The 19,545-nt window shown below is 41.2% G+C and overlaps 1 long non-coding RNA gene across 1 annotated transcript; it reads left to right on the top strand.

Annotated features, from left to right (window-relative positions):
* Window positions 1-14,166: 14,166 nt before the first annotated feature.
* LOC146829110 (uncharacterized) lies at window positions 14,167-14,897 on the top strand. The gene is made up of 3 exons (XR_014961911.1): window positions 14,167-14,210; window positions 14,304-14,395; window positions 14,489-14,897. It is a non-coding gene; the product is annotated as an uncharacterized LOC146829110 (long non-coding RNA).
* The last annotated feature ends 4,648 nt before the right edge of the window (window positions 14,898-19,545 follow it).

Genomic DNA, 19,545 nt, shown 5'->3' with positions numbered 1-19,545 from the left:
CAAAGTGGTATAACATTTCCTTACTAACACTATGAAAGAATTAAGCTCAGATCCTGCCACCTAGTAACAACAAAAGGAAATGAACAACAGAGAAGGGCAGGCATCCACGAATAGCCAGAAATGACGCCTGGTAGGCTCTGAGAAGAAGTGTCTCAAGGACCACAGGCTTGGATCTCATAACATACTGTCACCAGTGAACTAAAACTGCTCCACCTGCTCAGCCTGCCATAATACCACATCAAATATGATCAGCCAATGCCCACAAATTCAACTCAACCTCATCGCTCAATCCATAGCATGTGGAATCTCTAGTTAGCAATCATCAATTTGAAATATATAATGATGATCCAAGCAAAGTTCTAGTCCACCATTACAGGATTCTGTAATGAAAGGTAGCATTCTGTTGATGGCCTTAAATCTACTCATGTCCACCAAAAAATACTATGAACTCATTTCTCCATTTATTTGTAAGTGATACTTATCTAATCATGATGTATAATGCTTCACACTGCTCTATTACTGTTCTTTTGGAAGCTCTCTAGATGTCTTGGTTTCTCCTACCGGGAATGGGATTATTAATGTGAGAGGTGGTTATTCTTACCAACATAATACATTCACTCTGGTTAGTCAAAACACAATCGTGAGAGAATAACTGATCAGCATCTGTTATGTTATGTTATGTTAGTTACATTTTAATGCGCACAGCTGCTCCAGCGAAGGAGCGTCCTGGCGCAGGGAAAGGAAAACACCACATAACACAGGATCCGTCGACACGGAACAGAAAATAAAGACAGGAAATAATTAAAACAAAAGGGTTTTCAAAGCTCTGCGGAAGGACAAAAGGTCGTTCGAGAGCCGAATTTCCAAGGGGAGAGCGTTCCAGAGGGTTGCGGCTTTCACACGGAAGGAGCGACCCCCCATCCGACTAAGTCTGAAACGGGGGACGACCACCAAGGACTGTCCAAGGGAACGTAGTGAACGAGTGGGAACGTAAGAAGAGATCAATGAATTAAGTATTCCAGGTGCCAACTCTCTCAGAATTTTAAAAACCAGGCAAAGAGCCTTGAATTGGATTCGCTTACATATCGGGAGCCAGTGCAGGGAACGCAGGGTGTTAGAAGTGGGGCAGGATCGAGGCAGACCAACCACCGCCCTCGCTGCCGCATTCTGGACTCGTTGTAGACGAAGAATCTCGGCTTGGTTTACTCCTAATAGGAGAGAGCTGGCATAATCCAGCCGCGAGATGATCATTGCTTGAATGACCAGCTGTCTTGTGGGGGCATCGAAGAAACGCAGCAGGGGTCTTAGCCCGCGTAGTACTCCAAAACAGCAGGCCGCCACTCTCTTTGTGTGAGTCACAAAGCTAAGCGTATGGTCAAGCCAGACTCCGAGATTCCTGAGTTCCAGGACAGGGACCGGCGCTGATCCCAGCTCTGGAGGCCACCAATCGTCCCCCCAGTAGTCCGCATCCCTTCCAACGATCATCACCTCAGTTTTTGACGCGTTCAGTTGGAGACAGTTGTTATTCATCCAACTGGCCACCTCTCTCAGCCCACTTCGGAACCTAAGGGCATCCCGCTTGGCATCCCCGCTGATCGTCACCGCCAACTGAGTGTCGTCAGCATAGGAGACCATGGTAAGGCCCCATTGCCTGACGACCTCAGCCAGCGGCTGCACGTACAGATTGAAAAGCGTGGGACTCAGCGAGGAGCCCTGCGGAACCTATTCCATGAGCAACAGGCAATCTTAGAGAATTGTGTATGAGCAACAGGCAATCTTAGAGAATTGTGTGTTATGTTTAAGCAGTACCAACAATTTTAAAGTAAGGCACACAACACAATAAGATTCCAAAGCCAATTTAAAAACCTAGAGGGCAATGTTATAGACAACAATTTACTAAATAAATTAAGCAGAGCCAGAGATATGTTTTTTTTTTAAATGCTCAAGATTAAGTGTCACACCAATCATTCCAAATCACCAAGGATTTGGAACTCTTCCACCGGAAGTACGCCGAATCTCCTCAACGGCTGATTTCAATCCTGAAGCCAAAAGATTCCTAATGAACACATTGCTCGAACTCATTGTTCCTACAACCATTGTCTTACCACATTGTGCGTCCCCTTTCGTAGCCCATTATATTCATGCTTATCGTATTACTCTCCTTGACTTTCTGGTTTGGGAACGAAGCTAGTATTCCTATTGTGTATTCCTACTTAACGTCGATATTGGATCTATGCTCTTCTTTTCCGCAGTGTGTACCCCCTTCGTAGTCTGATACATTCCCGTTTAGATTCATCTGCTTGGGATTTTTGCGATTATTTGTCTGTATTTATGCATGTATTCCTGTTGTGTAATTTTTTCCTATTGGCGATATTGGATTCATGTCCTTCCTTCCTTCCTTTTTAAAGCGCTCTGATATCCTTCGGGATCTTGTTCGCGCTATATAAAACTTTATAAATAAATAAAAAGAAAGAAATAAATCAAAAGTCACTGTTCTTTGCTTATCTGGAGTAAGCCCAAATTCAAGCCAACCACAATAGAGTGGATGTTAGATATACCTGTTACAACTACCATGATTTTTCAGTTCTAGGTATTTTTCAGTTCTAGGTATTTTTTTTTTTACCCATGATATTTTATTGATTTTTTAGTAAATACAAAAACTATAACTGCAGCATCACCCCTCACGACAACCTGCTTTCATGGATGACAGCTATCTTGTGCTTAAGACAATTAACAGTGTGAGCGCTAGATCTATAATTATGAACCTCTACCATACTTGGTGGGTTCTATGCAGACTCACTGTATTCTGCCCCGCTCAAATTCCCCCCAGGAAACTCCATTATTTTCTTTTACTTATTTCTGGCTGTTGATTTGTGTCTTTATTAGCTCCATCTGAACTGTTCGCACAAGATGATCCCTAATTGGTGACGTCACATACTGAGGAAACTTTTGAATCAGTTTAAGGTTGTACGTGTCCTGTTGCACTTTGAATAAGGTGAGATGTTTTCTCACGCTATTGGGCCCCTTTTTTATTGTGATCTGTGTGTTTTGGTGTCTCTTATATAATTCATACGCATTCCACTATTAAGACTTACCCTTTCAGTACTCCCTTTTCCTCCCCTTTTTTTCCTTCCTCTTCCTACCACGTATATTGACATGTGTCTGATTTTGTCTGTGGAACACTGTATGTTCAAGTGTATAAATTCCGGCCATCTATGGCCTATGCACTTTAAAAAATATTAACATTTTATGCGGCAATTGAAAATTGCCTCTTTGTTGGCTTGACTATTTACATGTATTATAAATGTATTTTTGTTTGTGTTCTTTTCTTTGGGTCATCATATATGTATTGTCTGGTTCTGTTACAATGTATTATTTAATTTCAGTGAGTAGTATGTATTTATATGTTTTATATGTATATTTATGTTATGTATGTTACGATTATTACAGCCCTGACGAAGTTCCCGTGGCACTAGGGGAACGAAACGCATTGGCTGTGCCGGTTTTATGACAAAACTACGCTAATAAAGAGAAGAGTTTTGAAAAAACAAATGCTTTTTGACTGACTTCAATCAGAGTGCACCTTCTTTTCTTGTGGACACTTTTTCTACCACTATCAATTGGATCCCTGTGAACCAGAAAATGGTTTTGGGAATCTGTGTGGCACTTATGTGGCAAGTATTTCACTTCAGGAAAGCCAATAACAACCTAAACAGTCCACCATGAACAGCCTCTCTCTTCTACAGATAGGAAATTGGGTTATTGGTTGAAGTTACAAGCAACCCCAGATTTATCTGTGCTTAACCCTCTGATTGCTTGGTACAAAAGCAGTCAGGATTAACTTAGAGCCAATGTGTAAAATATTTATGAAGTAATTCAAACAGTAATTGTTAGAAAGTGGATTATTAACAGTGGTAACTGTAGGTCTACCACTGTCAATAAGGCCACTAACACAGTCTAGGGCTCAGAATAGGTCTCAGAAAATTAGTCCCATGCTTAACCCTTGGTAGCTTGGCAGCAAGCAGGCAGGCTTAATTTCAGAGCAAGGTGTGCAAAGCATTTAAAAACACCAATTCAGTCAATAATTAAGACACAACTCCAACAAAAAATTATAGAAATAGGAAATATTTTTATCTTTAAAATGCCATCGAAACAAAGAAGATCCAGTATAGGGAAGTGGAGATATGATTTTTTATACATTTAGCATCATATAACACATAGAAAACCCATAGCACCTATTGGGACATCTGGTCACGCTAGACCAGGATAAAGCTGAAGTTTGAGGCCGACCATGATGGAGTCCTGTGCAGCTAACCCTCGTTGTAGGCCTCAGTCAAAATTTTTACTTTCTTACTTAGAAACTTTTCTGAAGTTTTTTCTCCCAGGTCCCTCATAGCTCTCCACCAGTCCGGATTCTGTGAGGGTTTGCCTGCTTGCCTTGCAATGAGCTCCAGGTGAAACTTATGGAAGTCAGATCTCTGGAGCTTTCCAGGCCGGCTTGTGGTTGAAGTTGGGCATCTTGACTCTCTCGGTTGGTCCTGGTCACATCTTCTACCTTCGGACTTAGAAACCTTTTCTGAGCTTTTTCTCCCGGGGTCCCTCGATGCTCTTCACCAGGCAGTATTCGGTGACGGTTCGCCGGCTTGGTTTTCAACCAGCTCCCGGTCAAACTCTGGAAGTCGGACCTCCAGAGCTTTTCAGCAGGATGAACCTGGAGGGCAGGCCGGCTTGCAGTTGAGTCAGTCCACTTATGGAGCTTTTTTCAAAAGTTGCTCCAATCTTCTCCAAACTTCTGAAACATCTTCCTACAGTTCATTTTAGGGTCCCAAACTGTCCATACCTTACTCCAAGGGTCTAGAAGCTCCAAGATGGTCCTTGAAAGTTTGGGACTTCAATTCCCACAATCCACTTGGACTAACCCTTACAAATCCATAGGAGTCGCTCCAGGCTGGGGGTTATTGGTGGTGATGGTCCAGGTGAGCTCCATTAACCTGTAGTTTGCAGGGAGTACACCCTTTAATCCTTTTGAAGCAAGTTTGTTCCACAGGCCTGTAGTTCCAGATTGTGCAGCAGGTGCAGTCAGTCAGAGTGCAGAGCCTGGTTATTGCAAATCAAACTTCTGTCATGACCCCCCTTTTTCTGTAGTTTCAAACAGCAGATCAGAGAGGCACTGCCCCTCTCAGATACGTTTAAGTGTTCTCTGAGGTAAAACAGGAGGCCTAACCGTCCAATGAGATGCAGGCCAATACCCCAGAACATGACCATTTCCTCCAAAGTGTGGCACAATGGTCTCCCAGAAAGGACTATTTCTCCAAAATTCAATATGGCTAAAGTCTCAGCAGACAGACAAGAGCTGGCAAAACCAACCTCCAGGATGGCTCATCTCCATAGTCTCCCTCTCCCTGGCAACTGCACATTCCATCCTTAAGCCTGACATTTGGCTCAGTTTAGCGGGGTGGGCATAGATGGACCTGGCTTACCCTGCCTGTCCGCCTGGGCCTTTAAAGCTCATAGTTAATGACCCCTTCCACTTGCTCTGTATTTCCTATGCAGCACAACCCTCTCCCAGAATGACACTTCACCCCAGTGGCACCTACTTATCACTGCATCAAAGCAGTCTGGCTAATGCACTTAACGCTGACCAATCAGGACAGATCACTGGAAGGATGAATTTTGGCTTACAGACAAGAAAGTCTTATTAACTTCTTTTCTGTATATTTTAGGATACATTCAGCAACAGCATGTTGTTGGATTTATCAATATCTTTAATCGAGTCCTTGAATGATATTTTTCTTCAACCTCTAATGTTAGTTATTAATTAATAACTTTCAGCAATGTTAACCAAGGTAGCTGGGGATCTGGAATGGGAAAAATAGACTGGGCAATTTCTCCTACACCAGAGCTTATCAAACATCTTTTATAAGGACCCTGCCTACATCTATAAGACCCCCCACCCCTAAAAAACATGCAGGGAAAGCTTTAGGGGTTCCGAATATTTAAAAATATTGTAGATCCTAACTCCACAGTGCTCCTAGCACAAAACTCGATTTTGAGAAGCACTCTACTACAGTGAGGGAAGAGAAATGTGAAATTTCACTATTTACAAGGGTCCTTCTTATAATGACTTGATCCTCCCACCCCTGATACACCTAGTGGAGACCATGGTGTTACCTAGTATGTCAAAATATTGTAGTTTTGCAATTTGTAAGTACCCCAAACACCAGTGTCGAATTTGGGCACAGTTTGGACTGAAAAGCAGTCCTGCAACACAGGTTTGCCCCTTCTTTAGATACTCTGCTTTTTTAATTTCATTTCAAATCTATTGTGACCTCAACTCCAATAGAACAAATGTGTTTATACTAACATAATAGTATAATATGATCTAACCCCCCACAGATAACCTGGCAGACAGGACTGGATTGAAAGGGATCTTTTCGGACTTCAGAGAGTTGCTTTGAAGTCACCCCTGCATCAAAGGCACTTTTGGGTATAAGTACTGAGTCTCTGACCTGCTAAAAGCAGACACTTCTGCATCTTGAGCTGAACCTCTGTCAGAAGGACTACTGTGCTGCTTACAGGATTCAACTGGACTGCTTTTCTGTAAGGACTGCTTTTCTGCTTGTTGCCCTGCTGCTCCCTCACTTTGCTGGGAGGAGAACTGGGCTCTGCCTTCCCTCCAAGTAAACTACAAGGGTTTGCTGGTGTGACTCCTATTCTTCTGAAGTCTCTGGACACAAAAGACTTCCAAGTCATCATTTACAGCTCCTGGGCCCGTCTTTAACTTGCTCCTGACCCCCGATAGTCACTTCTGTATTCGGGGCTTTTGGAAATGGTTTTTGGGCCCCTGAAATCAAGCTTTTGCAATTGTTGCAACCGCAAACAGGCCAGTTCGTTCTGGGACTGCTCTGCTCGCTTAAAGGATCATCTCAAACCTGCTCAGCATCATTCCATTGCACAGCAAGCATTTCTGCCCACGACTGTGAGGCTCAGTCTTCATCCATGACACCAGGCCAACTCTCCGTGCCCCCAGGATCATCACTAGAAATGCTCGACTTCTTCCCAGAGACCGACTCCCCTTGAATGTGTCTCCTGTCTCAGCTTGAAAAGGTACCACGTTAGTGGGACCTGTTTGGAACTGTATACGTCCTGCGCTCCATTGTGGTCAGCCTGAACTTTGGATTTTCCCCGGTCTAGTGCGATCTAAAGTAATCTTTTAGGGCTTCTGACTTCTAAGCACTGTTTTTTGGCTTACTCTTTAAAAATTCATATCTCGGTCTTAACTTGCTAAGATAAATATTCCCTATTTTTCTAAACCTGTATGGAGTCTTTTTGTAGTGTATTCATTGTAATATTGTGTGTGTGGGTTGCAGAAATACTTTCCACATTCCTTTTGTAGCTAAGCCTGACTACCCTGTGCCAAGCTACCAGAGGGTTAGCACAGGATATCTCCATTTCTAACAGTTCTTCACCAAAATCTGTCAATTATGTTATTTTTCAGGACACTTCCTCTGTTCAATTTAATCAGGTTTGACCTGCTGAAATGTATAGCAGAATAATCTGAAGGCTGCTCTTTATCATACCCAGTAATTACCTAGTGTCATAAACTTTGAATCACTTGTATTTGCAAAATTTAGTTAACAAAGCACTCATACTTGGTGCCTGGCCTAAAACATGTGAGCTAGAATCCTGTGCTTACCACCTGACCAGTATCAAGGTGTCGTTCTATGGGTTAGTTTATATCAAACAATACCTCTCTGGGCTGAGTTTTATTCAGTGTTGAATTATTGAGTAAAAATAATGATATTGTGGTGAATAATTAGAAATGAAAATGTTCAAATTCTGAAAATGAGAATGCGCAATAAATATTCTCTTAGTCACTCTGGCTCTCCCCTTAACATCACTTTGCACTGCAAGCTCTCCCTCTATTTAAGTTACTTTTGATTTTTTATGTCTACATCTTAATTTGAAATTCCTCCATCTGCTTATCTCATTCTTTATCCCCTTCATCATTTTTTTCCTCTTCATCCTTCTGCATGTACAACCCTAAGGCACCTTCTCTTCATCATCTTCTAGTATCTTCTTTTCTTTTGACGCTGTCAATATTTCATGGTACATCAAAACAATGTTGTCCTACTGGCACGTAAATCCAAGAATTATGCAATATTCAATTTACAATGAAGGCGGGCGAAAAATAAAAATAATGAATAAATCACACTTACTACTGAGTCAAACAGTCAGATCAAATTCTGTGTATCATAAATTCATTCATGATATATTAACAAAACTCCTAGAGTATATTATACAGTGGTTGCTCCAAAAAGAGTGAACAGAAAAGTGTTTGTATAAGTGCTCATGTGTGCAGAGATCAGGAAGGATAGTAAAAAAGGAATTAAACATGAATCTCAAAATAAACATAGTTCAACAACCATTGAGATGGGAAACTCAAGTTAGCCAAAGCCGAGGTGCCTGTCTGAGGAATTTATAGAATCCTATTTTTGCCTCTTGTTCAAAAATGGGTGGTGACTTGCTCATACCCACACCCCACAAGGGTATAAATAGGCAATCCCGGCAGAGATGGTTAATATTCTCGACCTTTCCATCAGACTGTTGCATGAAGTAAATTAGGTCCTTACATGTGGGTCTTTGTTATGATGGTAAGGAGTGGTGTGATTCATATAGGGCAACCTCTCAGCACTGCAGCCGCACCTTGTGTTGGGGAAGGGGTTGCTTCCCTGTCCACTCTTCCCTCTCGATCAAAGTTAAGTATAAAAAAGACTTCATGCCTCAATCTCAACATGTCAGTGAACACCGAAGAATTCAGTTAGATAACTAGCAGATTTCCATGTGTGACAACAAGTGGTTCAGGACACTTCAGGGAGAAACATTAGAAATGGCTGCATAGAGAACAGAAATGTAATTCCCACGATGCAGCGTCTCGACAAATGAATTTTACCGAGACCTCTCCTGTGGATTCAGGTAGAGTGTCTGTGTAGGTATTTAATCAGCTACGTATTTCTTCTTTCTCCTGCTGAATGCTAATTGTAAATGACCCATACATGATCATCGCTCTGTGGGCTCTGCAGAAAGGCTACGGATTGGATGAGCATGTTCTAAACACCAAGGGGCCTATTTACTAACTTGCTGTGCCACGTTGCATGAAAGTGAGAGAGCATAAATGTTCTATATTTCCAAAGATATGGAGCATATCTACTCTCCACATGCACTGATGGACTGCTTACTGCCTTGTGCCAAAGCAGGCACCCTTACACTGTATTGCAAGAGTGCCTGTGTTATGGGCAGGATAATTTTTGTGGAGGAAGGTAGACCTTCTTGCACAAAAACTATCCTTAGGGCCATATTCCCCTTTCTTTGTGGGTTGCAGAATGCATCACACGCGGTAAGAGAAAGTAATGAGGAGAATTAAAGATATTTATCCTTGTTTACGCTTCTGTCAGGTAGGCACGCCATTATGGTGCAAATACTGATTTACAAGTCTTTGTGAATCTGGGTGTGCATCAGAATACATGGGTGGATACAAGGGAACAGCCATGCCATATGAATGTAACATCTACCCATTGGAAAAATAATGCAAGGCAGCACTTTTCTTTGCATTAACAAAGCCACACAAAACCTCATAAAATGTGGCTTTGTGTGGCTTTGAAAATGCCCAAAATGATTTTGCATAGGGGCTGTGCCAAGAAAGTGACACTACCCTGATGCAAAATCATAGTAAATCTGAGCCTAAATGCATGAGTAAGAGACACCATGAGAAACTCTCACTGTTTTCAGCCATAGCTCTAGAAGTCTCAATCATGTCCCATAAGGAACAGCCATCCACAAACTGAACACACACAGACACCTAGGGCCAGGTTTATAATTATTTCATGCAATGCTGCAAGACTTGAAAGGGCAAGAATGTGCCATATTTACCAGTTTATGGTGCATTCCTGCTCTCTGCCAGTGGTGGCACACAATATGCAGCCTAGTGCCAACATAGGCCTCTTTGGAGCGGGAAGTGACAATGTCCTGCACAAAAACAATCCTGAGGCTTTTTCCTCCTTCTATATGTTCTGCAGAATGAAGAAAGAGGTAAAATTAGGAGAAATAAACATATTTCTCCTTGCTACATCTCCCCTGGGAATGTGTAGACTTTTGACAGTTTTCCAGATCTACCACTAATTCATGATGCTTGGGAACACCCTTGGACACCTCCCTGGGGCAGAGTAATGCAAGGCAGGAACTTGCGCTGCCTTACGTTACTCCAGATTCACAAAACAATGCAGGACCACGCAAGATGGCCTTGGTGGATTTGTAAATCTCATCTAGGTTTTGCGTCACCTTAGCTTTACCCTATGTCATGCAAGGGCAAAGCAAAACATTGATAAATATGCCGCTGTGAGAATACTTATTTATCAATGTGCACTATACATGAGTCTCATTATGATTAAAAAAATCTACCATAAAATATATTTGGAGAAAGCAAATTCTCTTCGGGAATGGAAGCTGAAGTAAACATATGAAATCTAAACAGACATTTAATAAAATATTCCAATGTTATTATATGCAGCTAATTCTCTACAATGGGGAAAACTGAAACTGGGAGTTTTTCCCTCACAAGGACATATAAAACCTATTTTATAATGTCCCTCCTTACAGTTACATGGCACCTTACACCTGACCTTAGAGGTGACATATATAAAATAAGGTTGACTACTACTTTGGAATTACCTTTAATTCCAAAGTCAAATTTGTATATAATTTAATTTTAAAGGCAGTCTGCAGAGTAAAGCTGCATTACAAATAACAGCAGGTAGTAAAGCAGTGCACACTTCAGTTCAGGAAGTTTACTGGGGCTCTAAACCTCACTGACCTATTATATACTAGGGATTTACAGGTCGTTTGAATCCCCCTTGCCTTATTATGTCCACGATTACCTACCATTTATACCCTACCCAAAATACATAAGGACATGCTTCATCCACCTGGACGTCCAATTGTATCTGGATGTGGTTCACTTTTGGAACCTCTTTGCAAGTATATAGACTTCTTTTTAAAACCAATGGCTGAAAAAACAGAAACTTACCTATGTGATACTATGCAAGTCATTACCATCATCGACCAAACACCATTTGATTCTAGTGAGCAACTCCTTGCCACTTGTGATATTGTGTCACTCTATACCAGCATCCCCCAGGAACCAGCCTTAGAAGTGATGCGAGAAGCTCTGAACTCAAGACCAGCACCAATGAGGGTACCCACAGAATTCATTATAGCACTTCTCACTATTGCAATGAAGAAGAATTTCTTCTATTTTCAAGGAAACTACTACGTCCAGAAGAAAGGTGTAGCGATGGGAGCAGCCTTTGCCCCAGATCTAGCGATCTTGTATATGGACAATTTCGAGCAGCGCCATGTCCTTAACAACAACCCCTTTTCTCAACATGTCAATCTATGGAAAAGATATATCGATGATATATTATTGATTTGGAATGGCGACATAGCTCAACTCAATCTGTTCCACGAATGGCTTAACCAGTGCGACCATGATATTCAGTTTACCATCCAGTCTGACACTCAGGAGATACCATTCCTCGACCTAAAGATCTTCAGTGAAGATGATAAACTTTGCACTACCTTATACAGAAAACCCACTGAACGGAATTCCCTTCTCAGGTACAGCAGCTATCACCCTCGTGGTCTGCGAGACAACCTTCCGGTCGGACAGTTTTTGCGGATTCGCAGAAACTGCACTAAGAGAACTGATTACTTAATTGAGTCCGAAGACCTAAGTGCCAGACTAATTTCAAGGGGGTACCCCAAACGTTTGGTCAAAAGGGCCCAGAAGAGAGCCTGGTACAATCCTCGGGAAACCTTACTCACGGCCAAGGAACCTGCAGCATCAGCCAAGAATAAAATGATTTGTGTCACAACATTTTCTACCAGAAGCAATGCAGTTAAAAAGATTATCAACAAGCACTGGAGCCTTGTATCAACTGAGATTAATCAACCAAATCTACCTATGCATTCCTTCAGAAAAGCGATGAGTATTAAGGACCATGTCGTCCATTCTTTCCTTGAGGATCCAGTGGAACCAACCATCCAGTCACTTTGGAATCTACCACCTGTGATAGGACATTTCAAATGTGGGTCGTGCAAAGCATGCTCAACAACAATCCAATCCAAAAACTTTGTTTACAAACATCACAATGTTACGCTTCATTCCCATACTAACTGTAATTCTACCAACGTTATTTATGGGATCGTATGTCCATGTGGCCAATTATATATTGGCCAAACACAGCAGAAGATCAAAGTGAGAATATTGCAACACCAAAGTAGAATAAGATGCCATGTCACTGGAGCACCACTAGTTGAGCATTATAGCCAGTTGGGACACAGCCCTGACCAAATGCAGTGGATTGTGATAGAAAAAACCAATTTGGGGCCCAGGGGAGGTGACATATCCTCTATCCTTACGATTAGGGAATGTAAATGGATGATCCGCTTTGATACCATCAATATGGGTTTGAATGAACAAGATCCCAGTAATGCACAATTGGCCATTCTCAGCAACTAGGCATTTTTGGTGACTGTTGGTCTTTATCTGTCCCTGACTAGCTTGATGATAATTGTCATCTCACGAGCATTTGTTATGTTGTTCATCGGATGCATTTGATGATAACTAATGTGTATATGCATGTATATAGTTTTCTATGTAGCCAATGCATTCTTTCCCATTCAAGGATTACCATCCAAGTCTGTGTGTTTTTTCTAAGTTCTTTAACTCCATTAACTTGAGCAATGTGGAACTTCCTGCTGAACCTTTGCCACTGTCATCGGCCCATATACATGTCATACATGTTTTCATAATGCTTGATGTTCACTGTTTCCAACTCGATTTGTTCTTGAATAATGTACATCTGCTCCATTTGTGCTTTTTCTATGCCTAGCCATTATGTGCAATATAGACGCGATGCTAGCATTGTATTTATCCCGGTTGCATTAATTTGTCCAGAATCATTTACGTGGTATTTACAACGCTAACTATTGTCATGAAAAGTGTATAACTACCTTTACTATCTATTAATTGAGTCATGAGGAACTTCCTTCTGAACCTTTGCCACTGTCCACGGCCTATATACATGTTAAACATGTTTTCATAATGTTTGATGTTTATTGTCTCCAACTTGATTTTCCCTGAATAATGTACATCTGCTATGCTTGTGCGTTTTCTATGCCTAACTATTATGTGCAATATAGACGCGTTGTCAGCATTGTATTTATCCAGGCTGCATTTAACTAATTACGTGGTATTTACAAGGCTAACCACTGTCAAGAAAAGTGTAGAATTGTCCTGATTATCCCTGAGTTACACGGGCCCAACCTCCCCCTTTCTTTTAGAAATGTATTTTTTTAGAAATGTATTAATGTAATATCCTTTAACTATTCGGAAGAAAACAACCTCTGTTGTCTTTCTTCTAATACATTTTGACTGCAAGCATCTAGCGTCTGCGCCGTGCTGCACGTCATGTGGCCCGGGCCTCTCTATTTTAACGATCACTCAGTGTTGATTTAGTGCTTTGTTCACAAACTCTGAGGACAGCCTTTGCTGCTGCTGCCCACGGTAAGGGATGCTCTCCCCCTGTACGTTGGTTTTTAGCTGTTCGATTTAATTCCGTGTAAGATTAAATGGTCGAGGGTTAAGTCTGTTTAGCATTTTTGGCACTCAGTTTGATTTAAAAGTACACATTTTTCTTTGCTTATGGTGAATTTATACTCTTGCTCGATATTCTCTGTTTGACAATCCGCTTTCTCTTCTGAGTAATGGTTTCCTCATTGAGGCTCGACCTGTATACATGACCCTACTTGCATATTCGTAATATATTACTCCTTAAACAAGGGTATAGATCTCTGGCTGTTGCCTTTCCCACTGCGACCCGTAGCTTATCTGGTGGGTCTCATGTCGAGTGTGCTGGTTAGTCTCAAATCTAATGAACTTTCTTTTGCTGATGATAGCTCTTGGTACCTTGTCCCTTGCGCTGTATTTCCTCTAGGTTTGGGTTTTAAGTGTTTTTACATTGCCGTTCTTTCACTTTATTTTTAGAGGCTTAATTTCGTTGTGATTAATTTCACTTTTCCCACCGATGGTGCGCCACGGCGTGTGATTTTGGAGGTATTAATTTCTCCGGTGCGACTTTGATCATAAATGAGTAAGTCACTCTCTCTCCGGTTTTTTGCGATTTTCAATGAATCCTTTATTTATTTTGTGGATCATTATAATGACACCTCATAATTCTTTGTAGGTGTCACTCACCCCACCCTCAATTGGAGCCTATCTGCCCCTGCGCCATTTGACGCCAAGTCAACATTGACTATATGTCCACCTTTGAATATGGTAAATATAGCGATTACTTCCTTAATGAGTCCCTTTCACTTTCCCTGGTGGGACCCGAAATTCTTTTGTAACACTGACTTAATATCATTGTAGGTGCCATTCCTCCGTGTTACACCATCACCCTTGTCCTGAAGAAGACCCCGTTAGTAAGGAGCCAACTAACCTACCCATGTCTTGGGGTCGAAACGTCGACAATATGACATTGCCAGTACTCTCAACAGTGTAACTTACACTGTGTTCTTCTGTTTTGTACATGGTTTTTGTAAACAATCTATATTCAAACTAATGAACTTCGTCTGGATTTTGTGGCTTAAAAATTGTTTTGCCTTACAATTAAGTTGTGACAGTTTGATATAATTTATATGTCACTTCCCCCTTTTACCTCACCTGAATTCACTACCCCCTTCCTTCCCATGGCACCCCGCACTATTTGACAAATGCCTAATCTATTTATAAAAATGTGTATCTTGCCAACGTGTGATTAAATAACACTTTGACATCATTTTTTTGTATCCTTTGATATCGATTCTGTGTTAACTCTAAAAAGTTTATATATTCTGGGACCATCTTTCCCTTATACTGCATTACAAATAACAGCAGGTAGTAAAGCAGTGCACACTTCAGTTCAGGAAGTTTACTGGGGCTCTAAACCTCACTGACCTATTATATACTAGGGATTTACAGGTCGTTTGAATCCCCCTTGCCTTATTATATCCTGAGACTGTCATTGCCAATTGTAATTATACCTAACCACCATATAACTTTGAAGTAGAGCACTGGCCCTGGGTCTGGTAAGCAGAACCCAGATCACATTCAGAGTCAGTAACGACCAGTATCAATCAAAAAATAGGGGTGAGTAGGCCTGGACCAAAATTCCGTTCCGTTCGCGGAAATTGCGATAATTTGGCATTTTCGTATTCCGCGGAAAGCGAAAAAATGTAAAAATATCCGCATTCCGCAGCTTAGCGATAATTTGTTTCTTGCTCGCGCTGTAAAATAATACATTCTCGCGTGTGCGCGATCGCCTTACCTGAATCCCCGCGTTCGCCGACAAGTTTTCCCGATCCGGTCGCGTTCTCCACGGGATGTTGGATTGTTGGTAGCCATTTGCGCTGTCTCGCGACAGTTTGCGCCCGCAGTAACGTCGTGCATCGCGCGATCACGTCTTTCTTCTCGCGATCATGCACCGCGAGACAAGTGAAAACAAGATGGCCGCACCCGCGAGCAACCGCATGGGTAAGTTGGCGAGCCGCGACCACGCAGAAAATACCGCGAACGGGCGGGAAAAAAACTTCCGCATTTTCGCGATATTTCCGCGTGTTTGCGGAGATTTTTAACATTTTCGCGATAGCTTGCGAAAGTGAATTTCGCAAATTAAGCCCACCCCTAGGGGTGAGTAGGGACAAAAGGATGACTTTCTCACAGCACCCCGTACACTAGCTTCAGGCTCGAACCCTGTATACTTCTAGCTCCTGAATCCCCCCAGCTCTTCCCAGGCTCGCAGTGGAAGGTTAGGAGTGGCTGTGTTTATCTCTACTTTCAGGTTCAAACTTTGACTAACAATACATAGCTATGATCAGACATCGCTTGGGTGGACCCATCAGAGGGAGAGCAGAGGGGGGAAGGAAGCACATCTCCCAGCTGTGATTTTTCAGGGGCAATCTTAAAGCACTCTTTTCTCATTTTTGAGGCAATAATGTTACTTAACCTTAACAAGGTGGTTCCTTTGGCATGAGGTTGTAGAGTCTTGTTCAAAAGGCCACAGTAATGTAACCTTCATTATGCATGTAGCTATGCACATGCATTCAACACAGCTCACACAGGATAGACAGCAACTTGTGGATGCCGACACAGCACTAAGCTCAGCTCTTGTAGTAGGTTTTGCCAAAGTGGTATAACATTTCCTTACTAACACTATGAAAGAATTAAGCTCAGATCCTGCCACCTAGTAACAACAAAAGGAAATGAACAACAGAGAAGGGCAGGCATCCACGAATAGCCAGAAATGACGCCTGGTAGGCTCTGAGAAGAAGTGTCTCAAGGACCACAGGCTTGGATCTCATAACATACTGTCACCAGTGAACTAAAACTGCTCCACCTGCTCAGCCTGCCATAATACCACATCAAATATGATCAGCCAATGCCCACAAATTCAACTCAACCTCATCGCTCAATCCATAGCATGTGGAATCTCTAGTTAGCAATCATCAATTTGAAATATATAATGATGATCCAAGCAAAGTTCTAGTCCACCATTACAGGATTCTGTAATGAAAGGTAGCATTCTGTTGATGGCCTTAAATCTACTCATGTCCACCAAAAAATACTATGAACTCATTTCTCCATTTATTTGTAAGTGATACTTATCTAATCATGATGTATAATGCTTCACACTGCTCTATTACTGTTCTTTTGGAAGCTCTCTAGATGTCTTGGTTTCTCCTACCGGGAATGGGATTATTAATGTGAGAGGTGGTTATTCTTACCAACATAATACATTCACTCTGGTTAGTCAAAACACAATCGTGAGAGAATAACTGATCAGCATCTGCTAGCTATTCCATGAGCAACAGGCAATCTTAGAGAATTGTGTGTTATGTTTAAGCAGTACCAACAATTTTAAAGTAAGGCACACAACACAATAAGATTCCAAAGCCAATTTAAAAACCTAGAGGGCAATGTTATAGACAACAATTTACTAAATAAATTAAGCAGAGCCAGAGATATGTTTTTTTTTTTAAATGTTCAAGATTAAGTGTCACACCAATCATTCCAAATCACCAAGGATTTGGAACTCTTCCACCGGAAGTACGCCGAATCTCCTCAACGGCTGATTTCAATCCTGAAGCCAAAAGATTCCTAATGAACACATTGCTCGAACTCATTGTTCCTACAACCATTGTCTTACCACATTGTGCGTCCCCTTTCGTAGCCCATTATATTCATGCTTATCGTATTACTCTCCTTGACTTTCTGGTTTGGGAACGAAGCTAGTATTCCTATTGTGTATTCCTACTTAACGTCGATATTGGATCTATGCTCTTCTTTTCCGCAGTGTGTACCCCCTTCGTAGTCTGATACATTCCCGTTTAGATTCATCTGCTTGGGATTTTTGCGATTATTTGTCTGTATTTATGCATGTATTCCTGTTGTGTAATTTTTTCCTATTGGCGATATTGGATTCATGTCCTTCCTTCCTTCCTTTTTAAAGCGCTCTGATATCCTTCGGGATCTTGTTCGCGCTATATAAAACTTTATAAATAAATAAAAAGAAAGAAATAAATCAAAAGTCACTGTTCTTTGCTTATCTGGAGTAAGCCCAAATTCAAGCCAACCACAATAGAGTGGATGTTAGATATACCTGTTACAACTACCATGATTTTTCAGTTCTAGGTATTTTTCAGTTCTAGGTATTTTTTTTTTTACCCATGATATTTTATTGATTTTTTAGTAAATACAAAAACTATAACTGCAGCACCACCCCTCACGACAACCTGCTTTCATGGATGACAGCTATCTTGTGCTTAAGACAATTAACAGTGTGAGCGCTAGATCTATAATTATGAACCTCTACCATACTTGGTGGGTTCTATGCAGACTCACTGTATTCTGCCCCGCTCAAATTCCCCCCAGGAAACTCCATTATTTTCTTTTACTTATTTCTGGCTGTTGATTTGTGTCTTTATTAGCTCCATCTGAACTGTTCGCACAAGATGATCCCTAATTGGTGATGTCACATACTGAGGAAACTTTTGAATCAGTTTAAGGTTGTACGTGTCCTGTTGCACTTTGAATAAGGTGAGATGTTTTCTCACGCTATTGGGCCCCTTTTTTATTGTGATCTGTGTGTTTTGGTGTCTCTTATATAATTCATACGCATTCCACTATTAAGACTTACCCTTTCAGTACTCCCTTTTCCTCCCCTTTTTTTCCTTCCTCTTCCTACCACGTATATTGACATGTGTCTGATTTTGTCTGTGGAACACTGTATGTTCAAGTGTATAAATTCCGGCCATCTATGGCCTATGCACTTTAAAAAATATTAACATTTTATGCGGCAATTGAAAATTGCCTCTTTGTTGGCTTGACTATTTACATGTATTATAAATGTGTTTTTGTCTGTGTTCTTTTCTTTGGGTCATCATATATGTATTGTCTGGTTCTGTTACAATGTATTATTTAATTTCAGTGAGTAGTATGTATTTATATGTTTTATATGTATATTTATGTTATGTATGTTACGATTATTACAGCCCTGACGAAGTTCCCGTGGCACTAGGGGAACGAAACGCATTGGCTGTGCCGGTTTTATGACAAAACTACGCTAATAAAGAGAAGAGTTTTGAAAAAACAAATGCTTTTTGACTGACTTCAATCAGAGTGCACCTTCTTTTCTTGTGGACACTTTTTCTACCACTATCAATTGGATCCCTGTGAACCAGAAAATGGTTTTGGGAATCTGTGTGGCACCTATGTGGCAAGTATTTCACTTCAGGAAAGCCAATAACAACCTAAACAGTCCACCATGAACAGCCTCTCTCTTCTACAGATAGGAAATTGGGTTATTGGTTGAAGTTACAAGCAACCCCAGATTTATCTGTGCTTAACCCTCTGATTGCTTGGTACAAAAGCAGTCAGGATTAACTTAGAGCCAATGTGTAAAATATTTATGAAGTAATTCAAACAGTAATTGTTAGAAAGTGGATTATTAACAGTGGTAACTGTAGGTCTACCACTGTCAATAAGGCCACTAACACAGTCTAGGGCTCAGAATAGGTCTCAGAAAATTAGTCCCATGCTTAACCCTTGGTAGCTTGGCAGCAAGCAGGCAGGCTTAATTTCAGAGCAAGGTGTGCAAAGCATTTAAAAACACCAATTCAGTCAATAATTAAGACACAACTCCAACAAAAAATTATAGAAATAGGAAATATTTTTATCTTTAAAATGCCATCGAAACAAAGAAGATCCAGTATAGGGAAGTGGAGATATGATTTTTTATACATTTAGCATCATATAACACATAGAAAACCCATAGCACCTATTGGGACATCTGGTCACGCTAGACCAGGATAAAGCTGAAGTTTGAGGCCGACCATGATGGAGTCCTGTGCAGCTAACCCTCGTTGTAGGCCTCAGTCAAAATTTTTACT

Source organism: Triturus cristatus, chromosome 5_2 (assembly GCF_964204655.1).
Source record: "Triturus cristatus chromosome 5_2, aTriCri1.1, whole genome shotgun sequence".
In the NCBI taxonomy this organism is placed as follows: domain Eukaryota; kingdom Metazoa; phylum Chordata; class Amphibia; order Caudata; family Salamandridae; genus Triturus; species Triturus cristatus.
This window is presented reverse-complemented; position numbering and strand designations above follow the sequence as displayed.